Here is a 25,183-nt window from a genome sequence, read left to right as displayed (position 1 = left end):
TCCTAGTTAGATTTCATTCTGATATCGTGTGGACAGAGTCTAAGGCATGGCTGCAATGGCTGTAATGTCTGCAATGGCTCAAACATATTTATGATACTAAATGTGAACCTTATGTTGTTAGTGGTGTTCATATAGTGCTGATGTTAGATCTTTAATTCCAGTATTATTGTTTTATGTACACATGTGTGTTTGTGTAGGAAGATGTGCAAATGTAGAAATATTGCAGTCTTTTTACTATTGTTAAACTGCTCTTTTCGCAAATTACATCTCCAGATAGAGAAATACAAATAAAATGGTACTACTAGTTTACCTACATAAATTACTGATGATGTGTATTAATTGTGTCTTCAATTCACTGTTTGCTTCAGAAAACTGAAAGGCCAGAAACACACCTGAATGAAGTTCATGCTACAAAGGTGTCGATGACACAGGTTTGAGATCTACTATTACTAGCACTTCATAGACCGGGATTCTTTACGGTAATAGCAGTGAGACTATAGAATTTACTGCAGCAGGAGGTTTGTTATGGTGGATTCTTTGTAAATGTTGAACACAGGCCTGGATGACTTTGAGAACAAAAATATCATGAGTTATGGGAATAAAAACATTTGTTTAACGTTATAGGTTGGACTTGATGGACCTGCATCTTTTTCCAATCTTATATAATATGACATATAGCTCCAAACCAGATCCCATCCTTCTTTAAGTGCTGAAAATATAAAGGGTGAAATCAATTAAACAAGTCATTCTAGTGGTTAAAACAGAAAGGTCGGTGTTTATGGTTATTATTTGGATTTTTATGTACCAAAAACCAAAATATCAAGTTGTAAGGAAAAAATTCTTAAAAAGATAATAATTCAAGAATGCTGGAAAATGGCATGGGGTTAAAGAAATCAAATGAAACAGGTTACTGCCATTTCAATAGTAAAATGACCATCACCTCCTGAATATCCTATTTCAGTGAAGACAATTCACAGTTTCTGGCCTAAATATAAACACGCAAAGAAAGGGCTCTGTCTTTGTGCAGTGTGCATAGTTTACTTTTAGTTGATAAATCACTTTGATACAACAATTCCCTTAGGGCCTGTTACTGTGGAAGATTATTCATAAGTACATCTTTAACTTATGATTACAAAGTATAATTTATGCCTTCTGTAAGCAACAGTAAACTCATAAACCTCAGTAAAACATAAGCTGAATGCAAACGTCAGCTTTCTACAAATACATGGAAACATTAGCAAAGCGAATATATAGTTCCATGTTACACACCTTCAAAAAAGATGAAAGCTCTACTCAATAGAACATCAAAGGTGAAACTCAATGGCACTATCCAGTCTGTACTATACAAAGCAGACACCCAATGCTCATGGAGCAGGAAACAGAAGATGCTTTTCTTCAATGCTGCTCAGCTCCAACTCAGTAGCTCAACAATAGCTTTCAAACAAAGAATGGTAAAATGTCATATGTCAACCAATAAAAAGCTAACTTCATCTAGTCCATGTGGTTAAAAGGAAATCTACCACCAGGATGAAGGATTGTAAACCAAGCACACTTACATGCTGGGGTATGTCCCCTCTGGCAGGATCTGCTCTTCTTTTATCTTCTTATGCTCTTGTTTTTAATAATTAAACGTTAATTCTTTAAAATTATGCAAATGAGGCTGAGGGGCATCAGGCTCCAATAAAACCTATGGAGCCCAGAGCCCCTCAGGCTCACTTGCAATATTTTATAATCCTTTTTTTGTAAAAAAAAAAAAAAAAAACCAGGGAATAAGAAACTGAAAGAAAAGAAGATCCTGCCAGAAGGGACTCATACTACATATAGATGTCCTTTCAAATACACAGACAGGAGGTGAGAGGAGAATGTAGGGAATTTAGGTGATGTTTCCATCACCACTAATGATAGAAGTATACAGTAATATACAAGTATACTACATATGAGATCTTGCAACAAATAAATTGTTGTTGTTTTCGATTCTTATACCAAACACCTTTCCATTTTTGCCACCATATTCTTAGTACAGAAGGCTCAATTTCCACACTTAAAATTAACTATTATGATAATTTTTTTGTAGCCAGAAACAAAATGGCTGTATACAATAGTATATTTTAAGGATCTATTACATTCAAAAGTTACTAGAGGACTATTAATGCTATATCTTTGCATGATAAATCTATTAAATGGCAATTGTTAGCATATAGTAACTGCTTTTATCCTTAAAACAATGAATGGTAAATATAAACATCATATAGCTGACTTTATTCTTGCTCTTTTGTTTCACTAGATCTTTAGGATTCAGCAGTCCATCTATAGCAGTGATGGCAAACCTTTTGGAGACAGAGTGCCCAAGCTACAACCGAAACCCACTTATATGTCGCAAAGTGCCAACATGACAATTTAAGCAGTAACCTATTGATCCCTGCTGTATCACAGGTTTTAATCGCATTGGCGTCCTGAGTTCAACAATACAATAGAAAGATGGAGAAATTTGGATTGTAGCTTCCCTCCAGTGTCCCCTGAAGAGGAAGAATCGGGGGCCCAGAGGAGGAGCTCCAATGACAATCCATCTCTATCTACAACTTCTCGCTCCTCCTGTAGTCATGGCAGCCAAGGATGTGGCATTAAAATAGCGCTGAGCATCGGCACGTCCTGGGCTGTATTGGATCTTAGAAGAAAGCCTTAAGTCTTAGCTTGCAAATTATGTGTTGGGGTGAAGGCTGGGTGCCCACAGAAAGGGCTCTGAGTGCCACCTCTGGCACCCGTGCCATAGGTTCACCACCACTGATCTATAGGCTCTATCTGTAATCAAGACTAGGAAGGCTCTTGGTGTCTTTTTTCTGCAACCTTTTTAAGGATGATACTCATTTTTCCTTATTCTAGATTCATTTTTTACTCCCTGCCTTCCAAAAGCCATGATTTTTTTTATTTTTGTTGTATGAGTGCTTGTTTTGTATGTGGTGGACTCAAATGTGGTGATTTTGATGAAAAAAGTTTCATAATTTTCTTACAATTTTTTTATGGGTTTCACTGTGTGGTGCAAATGACAAATACCAAATTCACAAAACTTCATTCACATACTCGAGTATAAGTCCCCACTTGGCTTATACTCAGGTATATAAAAAAATAAACTAAATACTCATCATTCCGATGTTCCGGGCAGCTCCATTTCCATCTTCATGTTCACGGCGGCTCGCGACAGCTCCGTCTGCATCGCCTCTTCTTTTACCAGGCCAGCGCCAGGACCGCGACATCTCCATGCGCACGGGCCTGACGGCACATAACTGTGATGTCAGCCGCTGCCACATAAAGATGGAAGCAGAGCCGTGGGAGCTGGCAGGCTGTATACTACTGGAGGCAGGCTAGCTATATACTACTCGGGGCTGGCTTGCTATATACTACAGAGGGGTTTGCTGGCTATGTACTGGGGAGGCTGTGACCAATGCATTTCACACCCTCGGCTTATACTCAAGTCAATAGGTTTTTTGTTTTCAAATTAGGGGTCTCGGCTTATACACGCATCAGCTTATACTCGAGTATATACGGCATACCTAAAAACTATACTTTAAAAAATTACAAACTTTCAGGAAAAGAGATCCCATTATTTGCAAATATTTAGGGTCTGACAAAGTTGCTAAAAAGATGTTTTAAAATCTTTACTGGGTACTGTGAGATACAGGAATATCTACCACTTCTATCATGTTTGTTTCTTGCTATATGAAAGGGGGTGATTTTTTTTTCTGTATTTTTTTGATGTTTTAAACCTTTTTCTTTTTACTCAAGGGAACTTTAGGATGAAATCACTTACTAATATATAATTATATTACAGTATATCATTAATTTACTACTTCAATGCCTTCAGCAGCCTCTTATATTGATATCTGATTGAAAGCTACAGGATCCTCTCAGTGCATACAAGTGCAATGCATGTGGTTAAATGTATTGTCCTCATTATTAATGTATCTCAATCGAACAAACTAGCCATATGGGATTTTTTAAATAAACAGATGGGTTGCTTTTATCATTGATCATCTAAATACTGATGAAAGAAACTCAAGAAACAGAGGAGAGGCTTAGGGAGGAGGAGTGAGGGCCACGAGTGATGAGGAAAGGAGTAGGGTTTGAGGAGAAGATGCCTTCTGCTGTTTGAATGGCCCCTCTCCCCAAGACTCACCACGTGCTGCTGGCAGGGAGCCAGGTTGTGTAAAATAATCAATTACAAATAACTGGATTTATTCATATTGCTGCCAAAGTCATTTTTGAAATGAACATGCCATAGGCTATTGGAACATGACTGCAGGTATAAAAGACCTCCCTGATGACAGGTTTTCTATAAAGCAAATCTGTTTTTACAACACTTAACTACCAGCCTTGCACGTAGGGTATAAAATATCCTTTTTCATTTTCTCTCTTATGCTAAATCTCAACTGTTTACTTATTAAAAAAATCACCTGAAACCTTATATGAGATCTAACAGTATCAAACAAGGTATTCTTGAATAAGATGCAAGTCTAATTCAAATTAATTTTAACATATTTTTTATGCTCATGTGTATATAATATATTAGAAATAAATATAATAAAATATGAAGGGTACAGTGTCAAAGGGTACAGTGTGTTCACTTGTATAGGCAGTATTATTTTAGATTCTGGTACAGTGTGTTCACTTGTATAGGCAGTATTATTTTAGATTCTGGTACATGCTCCACAACAGCAAAGTTCTTGAATTTATGGCCAAATTAATTATGCATCCACCTCGCTTTTGTAAATATTAGACTAGTTCTATACCAGCTTCTGTAACTTTTACACTAGTCAGAAGCAGAGCTGTGCAGGATTGGCAATAACCCATTGAAATTCATCATGCATTCTTTTTTTACTTCACCCACTAAGAACTTAGTGTGGGCTTCAAAAACCTGGCAGCAGTATTACAATATACAATACAATTGCCAGTGCTTTTTTACATGCCGACTCATGTCATTTTTGCGACTTTTCACTGCGACTTTTGCTGTCGGATTTCAAGTACACCTTTGTCTGCACATTGTGCAGTGTGCCTTATGTTTTGTTATTTTCCTTATGTTCCATCCAATTTTTCACTTATGTATCACTGTTTTTGCTTATTTTTGTGACATTTTGGGCGCAAATCTGCCCCTGATCCAGGGCAGGTACAAAGGAAGGATTTTTTTCATGGACCCTGTTTTAATATGTAAATTGGAATTATTTCACATGCTTTAAATGTTTAGAAATTTTTGCACATTAACCAGTTTTTTTGAAAATTCATACATTTTTCCATTTACATTTTTTTTTAATTTCTTGATTACTTTTAAGGGTGGGGTTGGTTGTGTTTACTATGCTTGTTAACAATGTGTTAACACTGAGTCAGATCAAGTGCAGGAATGCCCCCTAATTTTTGTTGCATGGAGGGAGTGCAGCTACACCACAAAAAGGCCATGTGCAACACAATAGTGGCACAGACACTTTTGAAAGAGGACCAGTCATCCAGATATTTGGCACTAGGAGCTACATACTAAAGTAAGCAGCTCATAGTGCTAAAACAAATGCCTTATTGTTACAAAAATAGCATCATCGGAAACCTCCGATAACGCTATCTAACACTGCGGCAGAGTAAAATGTAAACTGCGGACCGCTTTCAAAGCTGTCCGGTGTATTCGTGAGGGGGCGGGATTGTGGGTGGCTTTAGGGGTGGTGACTGCCGCATGACTCGTGGCAGTCACTGCTGGCCTATGGAGCGAGCGGGGCAGTTCAGGGAAGAGGAAGCGCCTCGGCCCACCCCCTCACGAATTCACCGGACAGTCGGCATTTACATTGTACTCCACCGCAGTGTTAGAATGCTAGCATTATCGGAAACCCCCGATAACGCTATATAACACTGTGGCGTTTTAGCACTAGGAGCTGCTTACTTTAGTACGGAATTTCTTGGTGACATGTCGCCTTTAAATACCTTTGTAAGCCGCTTTAGCCTAGAAGAACGTGCAAAGTATAACAAAAGTGTGGCGCAAAGCCCTTAGTAAATGTGCCTCATTGTGACTATGGGAATCTCAACCATTAGGCTTTAGGCTTTAGATTTGTGGCCCCACATAGTCAACTATACGATATGAAGTCTTTATTACAGTATAGCCATAATGAAACAGACAATTTTTAACATGTTCGCCAAAGAGAAATGTTCCATAGGAACACATCTGTCGGTGTCCATTAAAGGGGGTATTACAACAAATTTATGTAATTGTTTGTATGATGAAAAATTATACATTTACCAATATACTTACTGTGTCAATCTCTCATGGTTTTCTAGATCTCTGCTTGCTGTCTTTCTATAGAAAACTACTATGTTCACTTCCAGTGGACAGACATCTGACCATGGTCACACAGGTGCACAGCTCGTTATAGAGAGTAATCAGAGCTGTGTGATATAACAAGCCGTGCACCTCTGTGACTATGGTCAGATTTATGTCCACCTGAAATGAAGTTTCCTACAGAATGACGGCAAGCAGAGATCTGGAAAACTGTGAGGAATTGATTCATTATTAAAACAATAACATTTATTTCTAAAATGGAAAACCCCTTTAAGCTTTAGATTGTGCAAGGGATGTATGACCTGCATTGTGTTATTATTGCTGAAACAAGTGGCACAGTAGTGAATGAGACTCTTCTTTTCCCGATACAATAGGGCTATAAAACATTTTATAGCTATAACTATTGTACAATTGTTTTTACCAGTTATTTTACTATTGTTATTTTATATTATTCTACCTAACAAAAGATAGAATAAGTAACATCTACACTATTTTTGTCTTTCTTGGGCTTATGGATGAAAAATACTTCTAACATTCATGCGGTGCAAGGACAGAGCTGCTTTTTAATGACTGCTTGCTATAGGCACAGGCCTACTGTGTCTAATGATAAATGTATCAATGATGTCAACATTACAGCTGGGACAAATGCTGCAGGAGATCAATAAAGGCCATTTGTTTGACTGATTTTCCATGCCATGTAGTTTTGGTTTTTAACCTATAGGCATGACTTGAATCAGAGCAAATGTCTTGCTCTGTATCTAGAAACACTTAGAAAACCTCCTGCAATGTGTCTTCAATTATTAATATACACATCGTAACCTTAATATATCTCCTATTTATCAAGCCAGTGAGTCACAGCATAAAAAAAATCACTGATTTCAAATTTTTCTGGTTGATTATATTGAATATTAAAATGATATACATTCAGGTATATTACATTAGAAGAGTAAAAGAGAGGAATCTACAGGAAAAGATCCTTTAAGTGCCACAGTATAATGGATCTTGTCTGAAACATTTTCATCTGCTTTGCTTCATCATTAAAATGACCTAGTTACATTTCACTATCCTGTGGAATATTTCAGCTTGTTCAAATATTAAAATAACACTGCTAAAAGGGAACACAACATATTCCATGTAGGGATGGGATGGAGAGGAACACAAAGTGTGATTCAGTTTTGTTGTTTCATCTAAAATTAAGTCCCTCAGGCAGATGTTTCCCCTGAGAATTTTTTTTTTCGATTATTTTTTTTTCTTTTTGCAACCAAAACATAGTAGATTGTGCTGAAATGGTTTTAATGATTCAGTGTTAAAGTGTTAACACCTAACATAATAGTCTGCAGGCACATTTCCCATTTCACGTTGTGTCTATAAATGACGTCTGAATACAATCCGGCAATTACTTACAAAACAACAGCTAAATATAGGTCAAGTTACTTACACACATTTGATTTTCACAGTTCTACCATACAATGTGAGACAAAAATGTAGTCAGTGTAAACAAGTTCTTTGTGCCCAGAGCAGAACAGTTTAAGAAGAGTAGCACATAACCTGGTCTCCCCCAAGGGACCTTAACACTGACAGTGCTTGAGCTAACATCATTATTTACCAAATGGATTGACAATGCAGTTTGTCAGGACCCTAAACCTTGTTGTGATAGATAACGATGACTTATGGGAGGCGGACTTTCACAATGCTTCATTATAACCAGATAGAGTCGCAGTGGCTCCAAACTCTCCTTTGCAATGCTATTAAATCAATTTGGCTTTATTCTATGAAGCATTAATATACACAGCTCATGTCAGAGAACATTTACATAGCCCCCATTCCCATTGTTTGTCAATAACTATTTTCTAGCAGAAACTGAAGTTATTAATCAAAAATTCTCATATACATGCTTGAATATGTCTGACAGCAAATCAGACATAAAATATGGTGAATAGCTTATTAACTTAAAGGGAACCTGGCATCAAGAACATACAATAGACAAACAGACAAACAGACAATAACCCTTACTCACACCCCCACTGTGCCTTTGTTGAAAAGTGCAGGTGTCCCAACTTAAATCTGCCTCCTCGCACCAGTTAAATCGCTCCCCATACCTTTTCTGCCTTTGACTATGTTGGCTCCGCCCATAACCGTTTGGCTTTGCCCATTACCTGTGAAATTCACCATGTTGTGAGAGGGACAGCATTCTGGCAAGAGAGGGAAGTAGACAGGGAGAGGACTTCCTATCTGCTCGGGATGAGACACAGAGCTGTCAATTAAAAGGCTGGTTTACTGGCAGCCTGGAGAAACACTTTCCCCTGCAGAATTTCCAGCTCATTTGCATATCTGGAAAACGGTTGTAATTAAGGCACAGAGTCTTGGAACCCTTTACCAGCAGGTCATACTGGTGTGAGGGGTAACATTTTGGTGACTGGTCCTTCTTTAACATCCTTACATGTGAACATATGTAAGCAAATGAATAATGTCATATGCATATTGTTTATTTAAAAATGAACGTGTTGTTTTTTTAAATGCATCCAAACCAAAGGCCAACCCCTGGAACTACACAGCGAATTCTGTCAGGGAGCATGGTAAGTTATAAAACACAATTATATTGTAATACAAATGCAAAAGCAGAAAGGCGGATTTGCAATGCAGCTGAAATGGGCTTCTGTGACCTATCTTTAGTGAAAATGAGGTCCCTGGTGATGTTTCCCTTTAATACAAGGAAACACAGCTTAAAGCGGCTCTTCCACTCTCTTACAAAGTTGCCCACCTACCTTTAAGGCCTTGTGGATAATTTCATGGATATATGTTATCAAATTCTGACCATAATCAATAAAGCTTCATAACAGACACCTTACAGCTGATCATTGCAGTTTGGGACTATAGTAAAGCATCCAGTAAGCTTCACCAAAGGTCACAGTCGGCAAAGGGGTCCGTCTTTAACTAGGCGTCGTCTGTAAGTTGGGTGTCCTTAAGTAAGGGACCGCCTGTAGAAAGATCATTATGGCCAGTAGTGTATTCACTTTAATAGGACTGACATACAACATGGGGAATGTCTCAACAAGATTAAGAATGGTGCTGTTTTGAGAAAAACATAACCAAGTAAACCTTTATGGTGAACATTAAAAAGCCTAAAATGTAAATTATTTAAAATGATTTTTAATATTGTGTGGGGTGTGTTGTTAACATATTTTAATATACTTTCAGCTTAATCTTTGAAAATCATTCTCATAGCATTCTTTAGCAAGTGAGATGGCATGCAAATTTAACACTCACTGCTCACAGCTGTGTAACCAAACAGAACAAAGTCAACTTCATATACTTTAATTATCAATTCTTTCTTATTTAGAATCATTTCTACATTTTCCACTTATAGATTCACAATAAGATGTCAAGTAAATTTACCTTTGCCCTTACTGAAATGAACATGACCAAATGAACTTGAAGAAACTGAAGATCCTTAAACACTTATTTGCTAACAACCCAGAGTTTTCATTCTTAATTTTGCTGTATGTTTAAAATAATTGTCAATGGATTTGTTCACTGCTCCCAGAAGAAGGTAGCTATACATTTAACATGGTTATTATCTTGCTACAAGCATTGAGTAGAGTTTCAGAGCCAGATTCTCCCTGTTAATGAGCTGATAATTTCCATATTCTGTAGGAAGCAATATTGTAGCTTATTGAGATAACTATTAGGTGAAATGAATAAATTGGCGGCGATGTAACTTAAGTCTTTTTCTGTTTCACACTTAGTAAAGTACAATAGACGTATAACATACAGAACCATTAAAGCTGAGCTATAAATATTGTAGATCTTATATTTTAAGGAGGAAAACTATTTAATTGTAACTAATCCCTTGTAGCTATGTTTTATTTCTAAAAAAAAAGATGTGATAAAAGTAAACTTTGTAATATCTTCATTAAGTGTCTTTTTCTGCTTTTTTCTCCTTTACTGAGCAGTGAATCTGTAAGCATTCAGAGCTCAATCCAACTTAGGCAGTTAAGACTAATGACTGATTTTTTCCATACCTATAGCTTTTGTCCCTTGATGATGCAGCTCCCTGGTGAGTAGACTATCTAAGGGCTGTCTTTACAGACAGAAAAAGCATACAAGAACATATTTCTTTAATAAAGTATATTACAAAGTTCATAATTAGCATCTGCACTTTTTATTTATAAAATGTTTATGCTTTATATATATCCCTAAGAAGGAGATAGAGCTTGAAGGGAGAACTAGAAGTATTAAGATGAGACAGTTGGGGGTTGGAGGGGGATCATTTTGTTATTTTATATGTTCAACAATTTTAAGAATAATTTTCTCTTGCTGAAATATTAATACTGCAGATATAAGCACAAGCTTAACTTGAATTTTGGTTTTAAAGTCTTTGGACACTTGGAGCTAGTTTTATTATTATATTTATATACTTACATTATTTACATGACATTTGGGGTAAAGTACTTCTTTGTTATAGGTTATTTGTGTCATTTGACTTCTGTAGCTATGTTTTATACTACACAGACAGCTTCAGAATGCCATTCAGAAGGAAACACCGGAGACTGCCTCTGACTGCTTCTTCTTCAACCCTTTTATAACCTCTTCTCCATAATCTTATGAGCAGATTTAGGACCAAATTAATATTCAATTTTTTTTTTCTGACCATAAATAAGCTTATAGAAACATGCATGAGAGGACAGATAAAGGATGGAGAATGGCTTGTGTAGTCTGCATATATGCTAGGCACTAAAGCCAAGCAAAGCAAACTCTTTAGCTAGCTACAAAATGTTACAAAATTACAAAATTAGCAAAAAACAACTACAAAAATGTTATTGTTCATAGCCTTTTAGAAAGTTGCCTTCTTTAGACTACTGCTTGGATTGTTTAGAAGGGTTCCCAAAATAAGAACATGAAAGATAATGGTGACTTCTAAGTTTAAAACTAAAGATTTCCACACAAAAAAAAATATCCATATAAAAACATGTTATTTGTCTATAATATATCAGGTAATTAAAACAGTGTCATCCCGATAATAACATATCAATGCCTGATATGGCTAATAACATACACCATACATGGATAACTGCAGAAAGAACATATCTTGTGACCTGCTGCTAATTAGGGGCACATTAATATTCATCGTCCTCTGTGCCCATTAGTATGTCCTTGTCATGCACCACATAAAGGAACTATATTAGATGCTTTATAAATGGACAGAGAGTGGGCACAGCTGTCACGTAAAAAAAGAGAGTGAGCTGAAAATAGTCCTATTGGGAAATTAATCTTAAAGATGTAGCGTGCATCAATTAAGCCCACATTAAGTTTATGTTGATTACTATAATACTGGATAGATATACTACAATATTGGATAACACATAATATTAAAAAAGTGCCTTTAAATATTTCATACTTAAACACATTGATATATTTTTTTATTTAAACTTTTGTTTAAAACTGAAAATCATCAGTCATGTAGTGTTTGTATGCACTGCATGTGTCTTCTATGTGCTCTTTGTATTCTCTGCTATATGGCTAACTTAATGGGTCAGATGTATTAAGACTGGAGCATTTTTTCGCAGTCTTTACATTCGTCTCACCCAAGACATGACATGCCATGAACAACAAAGTCGTTCCAAACTCTTCCCCCATAGCATTAGTGATCTGGAAGTGAAATTCTTGCATAGATTTCATCTCACTGGTTACAGTAAATACCCACCCACTTTCTTAAGGAGCACATTAGCCACAAAAAGGACAAATAGTCCGAAATTCCATGGCATTAGCTGGGAATTGTTACTTTTTCAAGCCTGAAAAAATGGCACACAAGCTATAGTCAGCACCATGGCTTAGTGGTTAGCATTACAGCCTTGCAGCAATGGGTCCTGGGTTCAAGGCAAAGGGTCAACATCTGCAAAGAGTTTGTATGTTCTCTCAGTGTTTATGTGGCTTTCCTCCTGGTCCTCCAGTTTACTCTGTGTGTGCTATATAAATAAAGGAATTATAATTATGATACATCTGACCCAATGAATTTTTTTTCCAGAAGAGATATCATCTATAAATGGGTTGTCTGTTCTGAAAAATAACCATCCATTTGTTAGTGATGGCATGTCATACCAGCATTCCACCGCTGTAGTCTTTTGTCACTAGCATCATGCCTCTGCACTGAGCAATGGTCTGAGTTTTGGGCTGCCCTATTGTTTAGTCCACAACTTTACAGGCCTTACATAAGATCAATGCTTCAGACACACAGGGTTCTCGCTGCATCTGGAAAACTACTGTGAGTCATTTCTTATATCATTTTTCTTTGTTTATTTATCAACTTGTAAGGCAAATAAAACTGCTTGCTTCCAATTGTATCAAATTTGGCTGGAACAGACTAGGTCATTGCTGTGCTACATAAAAAAGCCTGTCTACTGCTGGAGATGACTACCCCAATACCTAATACCTTACAACATGTTACGTGTACATACGGCCAATAGGATTGAATATCTAAAATAACTCTTGTTACAAAAATATATTACAATAAACTAGAAGCATAATGACAAAAAAGCCATTTCTTTCACACAATATTTGTTATTATAAATAGCAACTTAAAACAAAGCACTGTTAGTCATGAAAATAACACTTAGCCCACAGCTATTCCAAAATATAATAAGTGGGATGTTTATTAAATAAATAAAGTGCTGTAAATTACCTCATAAATCATATAAAGTTAAGCTAAGGGTGCAATCACAATAACGCTTTGGCTGGGTAAGCATACGGCAGCATGCTGGAGAGGAGATCGGGTGAGAACTGCTCACCCCTTCCCTCTCCATAGAAAACAGCGGCACACAGCTGTACCAGTGGGGGAGATAGAGCATGCTCTTGTATGGTGTGCATGCCCATGTATGGTGCAGTACAGTGCACTGTACTGTTGCTGGATAGCCATAGCCATCTATGGGGACATATATCCAGACGCAAATTTGCGTAAATGGCCATGTGAAAACAGACAATACTTAAAATCCTAAATATAGAAGCTTCCCGTTTACCATAGTTTTCTGGAACTATCATATGGATTGTTTATCCTCAGATTAGGCCATCAATATTAGATTGATAAGGGTCCAACTCTTGATCCCCCAGCCAATCAGCTAAAGGGAGCTGTGAAGGAAGGATAAGGAGGCACACAAACAAAAGGGTGGCACAAGGAGCACAAGGAGGAAGCAGTCAAACAACCAATGAGACCAAAACAATTAATTTAGGTTTGAAATGCGAGAAAATGATTACCTAATGAGGAAAACGTATGATGCTGAAACACATCTCAGGAACACTCTGACCACCAATAGTCTTGCAGAAGGTATCAGCTGGGCTTTACTGTATATTCTATAGTTTTTTTCACTCCAGGACTGGATGCACCTAATAGCAGAATGGACTTTGAGATTTGCCTTACCATGTGGTTTATAGTCTAACCATCTTTTTACGTCTGCTCACCCATTTCTACCACATGATATGTAGATTTATGTTTGATCCGTGATGACATTATGGATATATATTGCTTTGTTTAGGTTCATATTTATTCACTGTAGACTGTACCGTATAAGTGCTAACATCTGCTTTGTAGATAACTGCCTTTCATAATAACAAATTACAGATAATCTCAAGGAATACAAACACTATCAAACAAATCTGGAAGTTCTAGATGTATATGCCTAAACTCATTTCCGACCTAAGTGTAAGTTTCCACAATAAATGTTCATACATAGACTTCTTTTAATTACATAACTAGTAATTAACAAAGGGAAGACATTAAGCAGTTTCATAATAGGATTATGATTTCCTCTATATACAAGACATTTCCATGCATATTTGATGTTTTACATAACAAGAAAATGCTACCATATTTTTTACTACATTCTTATGCAAAGTGTCTAAGGCATAATTACCATGGAGAACTAATGTATGCAGAATGTAGGGTACTGCATTATATAGGAGATTAACCTCTACTCCACAGACTTTTTTCTTATATACCGGTGTGCTTGTGAGATATACATTTTCCTCTATTGTTGCAGATTCCTCTGCTCCAGCTTCTGAATGTAGGGACAACTTCCCACTGAGATGGCAGCTATTGAAAGAATGGATGTTTGTCGTTCCAATTGTTTGGGGAATGTCATCAATGAAGGAAGCAAGGTGTTGTAGCACTGATACTTCGTATCTTGTAGTGACATTGCATTCTAATTCTCTCACAACTCTCCGGCTTCATTCACAGTTATCAATGTATTTCAGGACTGTCCCATTCGTAATAGGAATCCTTTTCCAGTGAATTTGGAAGAAAATTGACTAGGAAGTAGTATTTTAAATGTTTATCAATAAATAAAAGGAAGCAGTTTTGAAACTAATTAGTTTAAATATATTTCTGGCTAATTAACTAACAGTTTAATCGAACCGCTTAAACTGCTATTGATTTCTCTTATAACTAATATGGATTTCTTCCTCTTTTATAAAATCCAGGTTGTTTAAAACCACAGATATTGCCTTAAAATTGAGATATGCACATGTAAGGTCAAGGTTACTTTTAAAAATTTTCAACTTCATTGTAAATAAGTGGTATACGTTATAGTAATTATATTCTCAATGCCAAACACTGCTTCCCCATGTTTCCTATTATTTGAGACTCTCATCATGCATCTGCATTACTTGTAAGGATGAGGTGAACTGGAAACCATCATATTCTAGATTGCAAGGCTCTAGTTTTAGGAAGATCTGTATGTATTTTTACAGACAAACAGTTATTTCATTATTAAAGCTAAGTTTATAGTTTGATAAGTTTGATACAACACAAGGGGAAAATTGTTCTGTGCAATTGGAGATTAGCATTCTAAGCACTACTGAGTAATATTTCTCATCTTTTTGTTCAGCTTTTTATATAATTTGGGAACTTGTTTTATTGCAAATGATCCACAAGTAAACTATGGCAAACATGGAAATGCTGAAGCCAAGTTTAAGATAAAGTGTAACCTTGGGCAAAGTTCTTGGGGAGGTACAACTTTTTTTAAATAGTGTATCTGAAATATAGACACATTTAAATGAGAAATGGATGGAGCACAAGCTCCGAACCATTTGTTCTGCCCAGAACTATTCTCTACTGTTTTTTTTCTGTGGCTCGCATGTAGGTTTACTGAAGTAACCTTTATGGCATCAACATACAATGCATATCACACACTAATTTCACCCATATGTTGCTGCTGTAGATCGCAATGTATGTGTGATCCTTCCCTGTGTGACATCAGGCAACAGCATAGATTCTCACAAAACTGAAAATAGATTTTCTGCAGGACTATGCTATAGGCATAATCCTTGAGACACATAAGTGTCTAATTAAAAAATGAACCTGAAAAGTCCCCTCTCAGAGATCTAAATAGTACTGGGATTTTATCAGTCTGTTTACGTTAAATATTAGATACATTCAATCGTCTATTGTTCAGATGGAAGGCAATACAAAATCTATACATAACATTAAAAACATAATTACCACAACACAATAAGCACTAACACAAGTTATTCAATCATTTAGTGTCATATAAAAAACCTATGAATTATTTGGTTCATTTGCAAAAAAATAACAAAATAAACAATTCACTTAAGTAGACTAGTAATGTGGAGTCTTATGAAATTCTTTTTGTTATGGTTTCCTTTGGAATATTTGGAACATAAACAAACGAAAAATGTATAATTGTGCCCATATATTAAATATAAAAGCCAACTAGAAGCAAACATTTTTATTTTTAATACAGGCAGTCTCTGACTTAAGGACACTCAACTTACAGACGACCCTAGTTACAGATGGACCTCTCTGCCCACTGTGAACTCTGGTGAAGCTCTCTGGATGCTTTACTTTACTCCCAGGCTGCAATCATCAGCTGTAAGGTGTCTCTAATGAAGCTTTATTGATATAACTTGTTCCTATGACAGCAAAAAATGTTCTCACTGGGACAAAAAAGTTATAAAATATACTCGTTCCCACTTACATAGAAAAATGCAAACCTAAAATCTACTTAACCCTTGGACAGCCTTTAATACATTTACAATAAATACAATGATTTTGATGTTTGTTATTATTAAAACCGGTGTGTAACTTATAGAAACTGCTATATTGATACCATTTTTAGTACACTGTTTTATTGAGTTAAAGTGTAACAGTGCCCATTTTTTTTATTGGTATGACCAAAAATATAATTATGTTTTAGCCCACAAGCAACAAGCAAGGTAATGAATCACAGAAAGAGTCTCATGAATTATACAGCTGCCATAAATCACTTTCCTGGTGCCATGAGTATTGCATATAACATATCACGGGTGGTTACTTGGGGAAAGGATCCCAGAAATAACTTAATATAGCAGACACCAATGATAATTTTTTATTTCAAAATAAACTACCAAAGACTAGTCATAAAATAAACCTTAATACTGTTCTAAAAACGCATAGTCACTCTATATTTCTTAAAACAAAAAAAGGAATATTTTCACAGAAAATATTCTTTTAAGTCATGAACAAAGTATAAATGCTAACATTAAATCATTATCATTCCTTTAGGTAATTCAATTTTAAAGTATTAACAAATTGCAAATTTCCCAAATAATTGTCTGAGGAATAAGGCCATTTTAACAGAAGACCAGAAACTACTTATAGTAGTAACTATAGAAACTACTACTACTAGTGCTGAAATCATACAAAACAATACATAACAATACATAACTGGTAAGTGGGTACTGAATATGCATGCTGCAAACCATACAATGCTGTACAAAAAATAAATAACATGAGAAAAAACAATATTGTATAGTAAATGAATGTACACGCATATACCATAATAATGGCAATTCGGAAATGCAATGAAATACACAATTATTAACCTTTATGCAGGGAATATGTAAGAATATTCCAGAATTTGTATATAAATATATACATATATTTTTTTAGATATATTAAACCAGAATGCATCATTATGCAGACACTTCCATTTCCATGTCTTACATCATGGTGTGAGAAATATGTAAATACTTTTCCAAAGTGTGGGATTAATTCTACATCATGTTAGTAGACTTCATATAGATAATGTTTGATATTAAGGGGGCTGCCTTTCAAGGTAGCAAAAGGAGGCATTGTTTTTAATTTCCCACCTTGCAAAATGTATTTGCATATTTCCCAGGATTCCCTAGTGGAGCATCAATGGCTTTAAGTCTCCACATGCTATGAGCTGACCTTAATTGGCAAACACCCCATAAGGAGAACTCTTACTTCCTCATGATGGTGTGAAACAAACATTACTAGTTAAAAAACCAATGCAAGTATAAACCTGCTTCTCGGCCTTTTGGCTAAGATCAAGTGTAGTACCTTTTCAAGAAACTACCTTGGATCTGACAAAGAACTCTGGAAGACTGAAGATCTGAAGAAGGAACCCTGGATTTTTGAAAAGATTTGGAAGAGTTGCTGCTTTTTCTTGCTGCTTCTTGGAAGAACCTTGGATTATCTCTGGGATTACTTTTTCTTCTTCTTTGTTTCTTCTGGAGGAATTTCTGCCGGTGGAACCTTGCTCCTAGCGATCGGCTAGGAACCTCCGGACCAAGCAGGAAAATCTTCATTGCTTTCTCCCCCTGGGGAAAGTTCTGCTGAGGACCCTGCTCAAGGATTTCTGCACCTTTTCTTCTTTAAACCACCAAGCAAGCCGAAGCCATGGCTCCAGCAAGCAAGGAGGCAAGGAAGAAGAAGCAGAAGACCCCCAAGGAAGCCCCAAGACTGGAGGAGGAAGCCCAAAAGGCTGAAACCCCAAGACTGGAGGCCAAAGACCCAGGACCCGAGGTACAGACCCCAGGACCTGCAGCTGTCCCCAACCCCGAAGCCCCCACCACTTCTCGGATTCAGAAGCCGCCCAGGAAGACCCAGGAGCCCCCAAAGCTCCCTCCCTACATGAGGGATACGGTGGCCCTGAAGCTGAAGGAGGTGGACGGAAGGGTGCCGGACATGTCCAAGGACGTCTTCTGCAAGAAGATGCTGCTGGACCAGGGGATCCTGAGCCACGAGATCTTTGGGATCCAAGCCATGGTTGCCGGGATCTTTTATGTGACCTTCATCTCCATGTCGGTCTGTAAGAGGTACTGGGAAGCAGTGAAAGCAGCGACGCCGGATTCCCCGTTCTCCAAATTCTTATGCAGCTGCCTGCTACAGAGGGAGGAGAGGAGGATCATCGTGTCAATGTGGAACCTGCGAACCCCCGGCAAGGACATCGAGACATTCCTCCAAAGGTACTGCACGGTGGTGAAGGGCCCCGAAAAGGTCCTGAACTGCTACAACCTTTGGATGGGCAAGTGGGCTGCGACAGTCCTGCTGCAGAAGGATTCTGCATCAGAAGACGGTTTCAAACACCTGCCCCAAGCATTCATGTTGGGCAACTCCCACGGCCTCATCTATTATCCGGATATGCCGCAAACCTGCAGGAAGTGTGGCAAGACGGGTCATCAGATGAAGGCCTGCAAGGAGGAAGCCTGCAAGAATTGCAGGGTTACAGGCCACGAAACCAAAGATTGTCCCAGAAAGTCTACTTGCAACCTTTGCGGCCTGACTGGACACGTCTACAAAACCTGTCCACAAAGGAGGAAAACATGGGCGGAGGTGGCTGCCTCGGCTCCGGGAAAGGGCTTTGAAGCTCGCTCCCCTGCTGAGACAACAAAGAAGCCCAAGGCAAAGGTGTCGGGTGACCAACCGGCAGAACAAAAGAAGGCGTCAAAGAAGGTGACTCAGACGTCCAGGAATGTGGCCAAGCCCGCCGAGGTGTCAAAACTGAAGACGGGTAAGACAAAGAAGGTGACACCTTCCCCCCCTCCCTCCCAGGCCAACTCCAAACCCTCCCTTCCCCCCACTGAGACCACCATCACCCCCCTAGTCGGGGTCTCAGCAGTTCAGCCACCGGCCCATAAGGCAACCCCCCAGGAATCAGCAGCACTAACCCAAACCCCTCCCCCCGCTGCTGATCCCCTATCCTACACGGTGGAGAACTTCCCCAACCTCTCCTCCCAAGCCCTTGTCTCTTCTTCTGTCCCCACAGATCCAGACACTGAGACCGAGACAAAGACAAAGAAGAAACGGAAGAGGAAGCAGGCGGAGAGCCCAGTAGCAGAGACCACCAGGAAAATAGTACTGGTGGAGAACGAACAGCCCTCCACTTCCGCTATAGACCTGGTTCTGCATGCAGAAATTGATAAAATGCTGGACTACTACCCTGAGAGCCCCAGCTACCACGACCTGCCAGCACCCCTCAATCCGTTGATAGACGAGATGCTGGATACTGCAGAAGGATCCCCGATCCTCCAGCAGGAAGAGCCACCTGATGGGATAGGTAACTAGGGCTGTATCGTCCCAACCTAACCACCCTCTTTTTTCTTTTTCCATGATGGCGAATCTAACCATTTTCTCCATTAATGTTAGAAGCATTAGAGATAAGTTTCGTTGTTCGACTGTACTAACCTTTCTTGCCTCCCAACCAGGTGATGTTTTTATGTTGCAGGAATGTGCTCTCCCCTCCTCTAGGTCCTACCAACATCTGGCCAGGCAGTGGAGTCACGGCCCGTCCTACTGGTCCGGGGGGGGCGACTGTAAGTCTGCAGGCACCGCCATCCTCCTCAGGGGAAGCGCTTTCACGCTTGATTCCGTCCAGGAGCTAGTCTGCGGCCGACTTCTGGTCGTAGATGGCTCCTGGGCGGGTGAGCCCGTGCGGCTAATCAGCGTGTACGCATCCCCTGACAAGGGTGAGCGTCTGGAACTTTTCCAGAACCTCAGACCGCAGCTCGCCACCACCCGGGCCGTAGTGATGGCCGGAGACTTCAACTGCCCCATAGAGGAAGATGGGCGCAGCTCCGGCACCTCGAGCAAGCTTGATGTCACGTCCAAACTGCTCATAGAGATGGTAACTGAAGCATCCTTAAAGGACGCGGTGGGTTCCATGGGGTGCGGCTCCGTGAATTACACGTGGAGCCGCCCCGATGGCTCACTGCGTTCCCGGATAGACTTCGTGTTCACCTCTAGAGCGATCAAGCCGTGTGGGTACTCTATGGTCCCCTGCTTCTTCTCTGACCACAGGGCCGTCCGGGTTCGGGGCGCCCTGGGCCACGGTTTTCCAACTGGCCCAGGGTCCTGGAAACTGAACTGTGCCTTGCTGGAACAGGAGGGAGTGCAGGAGGAGCTTAGAGATGTCTACATGGTTTTGAGGAATGACAAATGTTTGTTTGCTACTGTCAGTGAATGGTGGGAGTATGCTAAAGTTGAATTGCGTAGTTTCTTTCAGGACAAAGGCAGGCGGCAGGCGGCCCAAGTGAAAAGGGACTTCAGGGAGCTCCAGCGTCAGCTGAGATCACTGCAGGACCTCCACCACTGCGGCTGGGACGTCAGAGAGGAGCTGGAGGACACCAAGAAGCGTCTGAAAAGTCACTTTGAGGAGGAATCCAAGCGAATCATCTTTCGTGCTAAAATGGACAACCTGGAGAAGGGTGAGAAGTGTAACTCTTTCTTTTTCAGGAAAGTCCACGCCGGCCACACGCCCCTGACTGAGCTGCGCGACGAAGCCGGAAACATGCAGCGGGGCAAAAAGGCAGTGATGGGAGTCGTCGCCGACTTCTACAGCAGCCTCTACGCCCCGAAAACCACAGACACGGAAGCCGCCGAGAGGTTCCTAGCAGGTATCACTAACCCCCTTGATCCTGCAGGTGCCACGGCAATGGATGCCCCTTTGACGGTGGACGAGCTGCTCTCTGCCGCTAAATCCTTTAGACCCGGCAGGACTCCGGGCAGTGACGGTCTCCCGGCGGAGCTCTATGTAGCGCTGGGGGACCTCATCTGCCCGGACTTGCTGGAGCTCTTTGGGGAGATGGTGGTGGAGGGCAGTATGCCGCCGTCATTGAGGCAAGGAATGATCACGATCCTGTACAAGCGGAAGGGAGAGAGGTGTGACCTGAAGAATTGGCGTCCCATCTCGCTCCTCAACGTGGACTACAAGATCCTGGCAAAGGTCCTAGCAAACAGACTGAAGGGCGTCATAGGGAAGATCATCCACCCGGACCAGACCTGCGGCATCCCAGGCCGCAGGATTGCAGACAGTCTAGCCCTCATGAGAGACACGGTGCATTACATCAGAAGCCGCCGCATCCGCGCAGCCCTGGTCAGCCTTGATCAGGAGAAGGCCTTCGACCGAGTCTCGCATGAATTCATGGGTAAAGTACTGCGCAAGCTTGGTCTGGGGAAAATGTTTTGTACCTATGTTAACCTGATGTATTCTGACATTTGCAGCACGGTGTTGGTGAACGGCTGGAAGACTAACCCCTTTCCTATCCTTTCAGGGGTTAGACAAGGCTGCCCTCTTTCACCTCTTCTCTTTGTTTGTGTTATAGAGCTGTTCGCAGAATCTATCCGGCAGAGAGGAGAGATCAGAGGGATCACCGCACCGGGACCAGGACACGCCGAGGTCAAGTGCTCACTCTACATGGACGACGTGACCGTCTTCTGCGCAGACCAGCGTTCGGTGACGGAACTCGCCCAGACGTGTGAGCAGTTCGGACAAGCTTCGGGGGCAAAGGTCAACTGCAAGAAGTCGGAGGTCATGCTCTTCGGGGATTGGCATCCTGCTTCTTCTGCACCTCTTCCCTTCACCATCCAGCAAGACTTTATCAAGGTTTTGGGGGTTTGGTTTGGGAAAGACGGAGCAGCCACGAAGTCTTGGCAAGAACGCTTGGCCAAGGTAAACCAACGGATTGGACTGTGGGCCCTCAGACAGCTTACCCTCACGGGGAAAGCATTGGTCCTGCGTAACGAGGTGCTACCTGTGCTACACTATACGGCACAGGCATGGCCTCCCACGGCCGAAGTCAGCAAGGCCATTACCAGGACCGTGTTTAAGTTTGTTTGGGGTTCAAAGATGGACAGAGTCAAAAGGTCTGTCATGTACAAGGAGCCACGCAAGGGGGGTAAGGGCATCCCCGACATCCCCACTTTGCTCTGGATTTCTTTTGTGTGTGACATGGTCCGAAGAACTCTGAGAACACCAAGGGACTCTGCCGGAAAGTCCATGTCCCGCTTTTTCCTTCTTCCCCTGTGGCGGGGGCTTGGTTGGGACAAGTGGAACAGCTCCTTCCCTTACAACTGGGATCCTCCCTGGTACTATGCCAGGGCGGTGAAATTTGTGAGGGATCAACATCTGGAGGGACTCAAGCCGGATTTGTGGAAGCCAAAAACTATCCACAAAGTCATCAGAGCCAAGGATCTTGTGGAGTGTGTTCCGGGGCTGACCACCAGCACCATGGACACCGTGTGGTCCAACATGTCGTGTGAAAGGCTTAACAACTGGCACAAGGATCTGTCATGGATGGCCATCCAGGGGGGCCTCCCCACCCGGTCATTTATGGCAGCCCGCAACCTGAGCAAAACCCAGTACTGCCCCCGGTGTCCCTTTGTGGAGGAGACATCATTGCACTTGTTCTGGGAATGCCCCTTTGCTCGGGGCCTGTTGAAAGCTCTGGATCACGAACTGCTTCTTTCTGTGCCCAGGAACACCATGACGTGCCACGCTGCACTTTATGGCCTGTTCCAGGGCACCCACACGGTGGGGGCCATCCAGGATGCCTGGCGTCTTATGAACTGCTTCAAAGACGTCTTGTGGTACGCCAGGAGGCGCCTCACCCTTCACAGAGAAACTTTGTCCATCCAGGACTGTCACCGGCTAGTCTTGAGCCAGCTCAGAGACTATGCCTCCCTTGACAGCAGGGTGGACTTAGAAGAAGAGGACTGACAAGCCACTTCTTCATTTTTCTCTTGTGGACTTTGTTTATCTTGTTTTAACTGACCATGGACTTTATTTAGGGAGTTATGGGACTTTGCCTCTTTCCTCACAGAAGGAGGCATCCAGGAAGAAGAAGACTTACCATCCTCTCCTTCCCCCCCTACCTCCCTCATGTGTCTGTTATTTTTCAATAAAGCTTCGGGCCTGTGACAACTTACCCCCTTTCCCTCCTCCCTCCCCCCCACCCCTCCCATCCCCTGTTGCAGGTTAGTTTTAATTGAAAAATGTGTGTTTTTTGTTTGCCTGAGCTAGTATGCTAGAGTAGCACTTATTCTGCCATAGTGTTAGGATAGTGCTAGGAGTGTATCTTAATTTATTGTGTGCTTTGTACAAAGCCCATGCTGCGTCATGGCACACACTGTCTGTAAGTTTTACTGTGTATCTGTGAATAAAGGCTCTTTCAATCAAAAAAATGCAAGTATAAACCATTGATAATGTTCTGCAATCCTGTACCTTCAGGCCAGCTCCACCCCCTTGTATATACAGTATATGACCATGTTCTATCTCATGGAGGAACAATATGGTTTGGATCCTATGTAATATTATGAACAAATGTGCTTCCACATTACACTGAAATGAAAAAGAATATGATATTATAACTGCAACAAAATCCAATTATGTTCTCAGATGTTGATTTTTACAAGATTTTTATGGTTTGCAATTCTTTTAGCAACAAAGATCTTTGTAAAAATCATAATGGCCCTTGGGAACTGTCTGCCAATTTCCTTTATTACATGATTGTTATTATTTTTATTCTCTTCTTGATTATGTCTATAATGCAATCTAGAACTGCACTTTATCTTTACTACTACAATGTTCCACTCATGTCATGCTTCAATCAAGACACAGATCTCAGTTGACATTGGAGAAATATACTGTAAGTAAAGTTAGAGTTTTCTGCATGACACAACATACTAATATGCCAGGACATAGCACCCTTAATGTGATAGCAATGAGAGAGTTTTTTCAAAGCAAAATGCCTGACAGGATATAAAGGGAAAAGCGTAAAGCTTAAACATAAAATCCTATTGCACTGGATACCTAAAGCAAAAGGATTCTTATTGATTGTGTTATTCTAGTGTAGTACTACTGATGATATGCATTTACATTTTGAAATCCCAATGAGACAACCACTCAAAACTGCACTAAAAATGGTCAGTTAGAGTAATTCTCAGTGAATATGACCTACATTATAGCAAAGGTATTAATAATCCATGACAGAAAAACCTTGTATAGATCGGAAATCATCTTCTAAAATGTAAAATCTCAGATGTAAGATGTCATAGTGCTTTTTTTTTTTTTTTTTTTTTTTAGTTTGCTTTTTAAATGATAGTATTTCCAACAGGTTTAAGGCTAAATTGGAGGATTTTCTTAAGGCATTTTGCCAAACCACAACAAGAATATGAACTACTTCTAATCTTTGTGTTCAGACCTCTTCTAGGTTTCTGTTCTTTTAACCTTTGAGCTTTTAGTCCTTTGGGGGAATTTATTGTGTGCCAGCATATGATTAAACTATGATTAAAGCCTCCTGATAAATCTTGCAAGCAGTTGTGCTGCTAAAAAATTCTACAAAAAGTCCTGTCTGGTGTAGAATTGCACCCTAGCCACAGCCAGTAACTATACCTAGTGTGCAGGCATATGATTAAACTCCACCCTCCTGTCACATTGGATATATCAGGAGACTCCAGCCACTTGATAAATCCGGCAGACATTTGCACCGGTAAACAATTCCATGAAAGGTTACGCCCGGTTTAGAATTGCGCCATAGGAGATACATGCCTTACCCCAACATATTGCATAGGTACTGGTGCAGGTTATAGTTGAGATCTTCTGGCTGACACACAATTCCATTCAAAAAAACATCTTAATAATTTTGGCTCATGATGACAACAGCAGGACAGATGATTTAGAGTGGTATTCAAAGCTCTGGGCTTAACCCGTTCATGGTTTTACTATTGAATTATTAACCATTTTCAAAAAACTAAAAAGACACCAGCAATTCAACACTTCCTTTACCTCTGCTAGTTTGCTGTTA

The 25,183-nt window shown here is 40.2% G+C and overlaps 1 protein-coding gene and 1 pseudogene across 2 annotated transcripts in view; one reads left to right on the top strand and one right to left on the bottom strand.

The window, feature by feature from the left end:
* Nucleotides 1-25,183, bottom strand: part of GRID2 (glutamate ionotropic receptor delta type subunit 2) — a 716,446-nt gene that overhangs the window by 573,461 nt on the left and 117,802 nt on the right. The gene's annotated exons all lie outside the window — the stretch shown is intronic.
* On the top strand, nt 17,622-17,785 carry LOC140087472 (U2 spliceosomal RNA; annotated as a pseudogene).

Source organism: Engystomops pustulosus, chromosome 1 (assembly GCF_040894005.1).
Source record: "Engystomops pustulosus chromosome 1, aEngPut4.maternal, whole genome shotgun sequence".
In the NCBI taxonomy this organism is placed as follows: domain Eukaryota; kingdom Metazoa; phylum Chordata; class Amphibia; order Anura; family Leptodactylidae; genus Engystomops; species Engystomops pustulosus.
The sequence above is the reverse complement of the archived record's forward strand: the minus strand, read 5'-3'. Positions and strand labels throughout refer to the sequence as shown.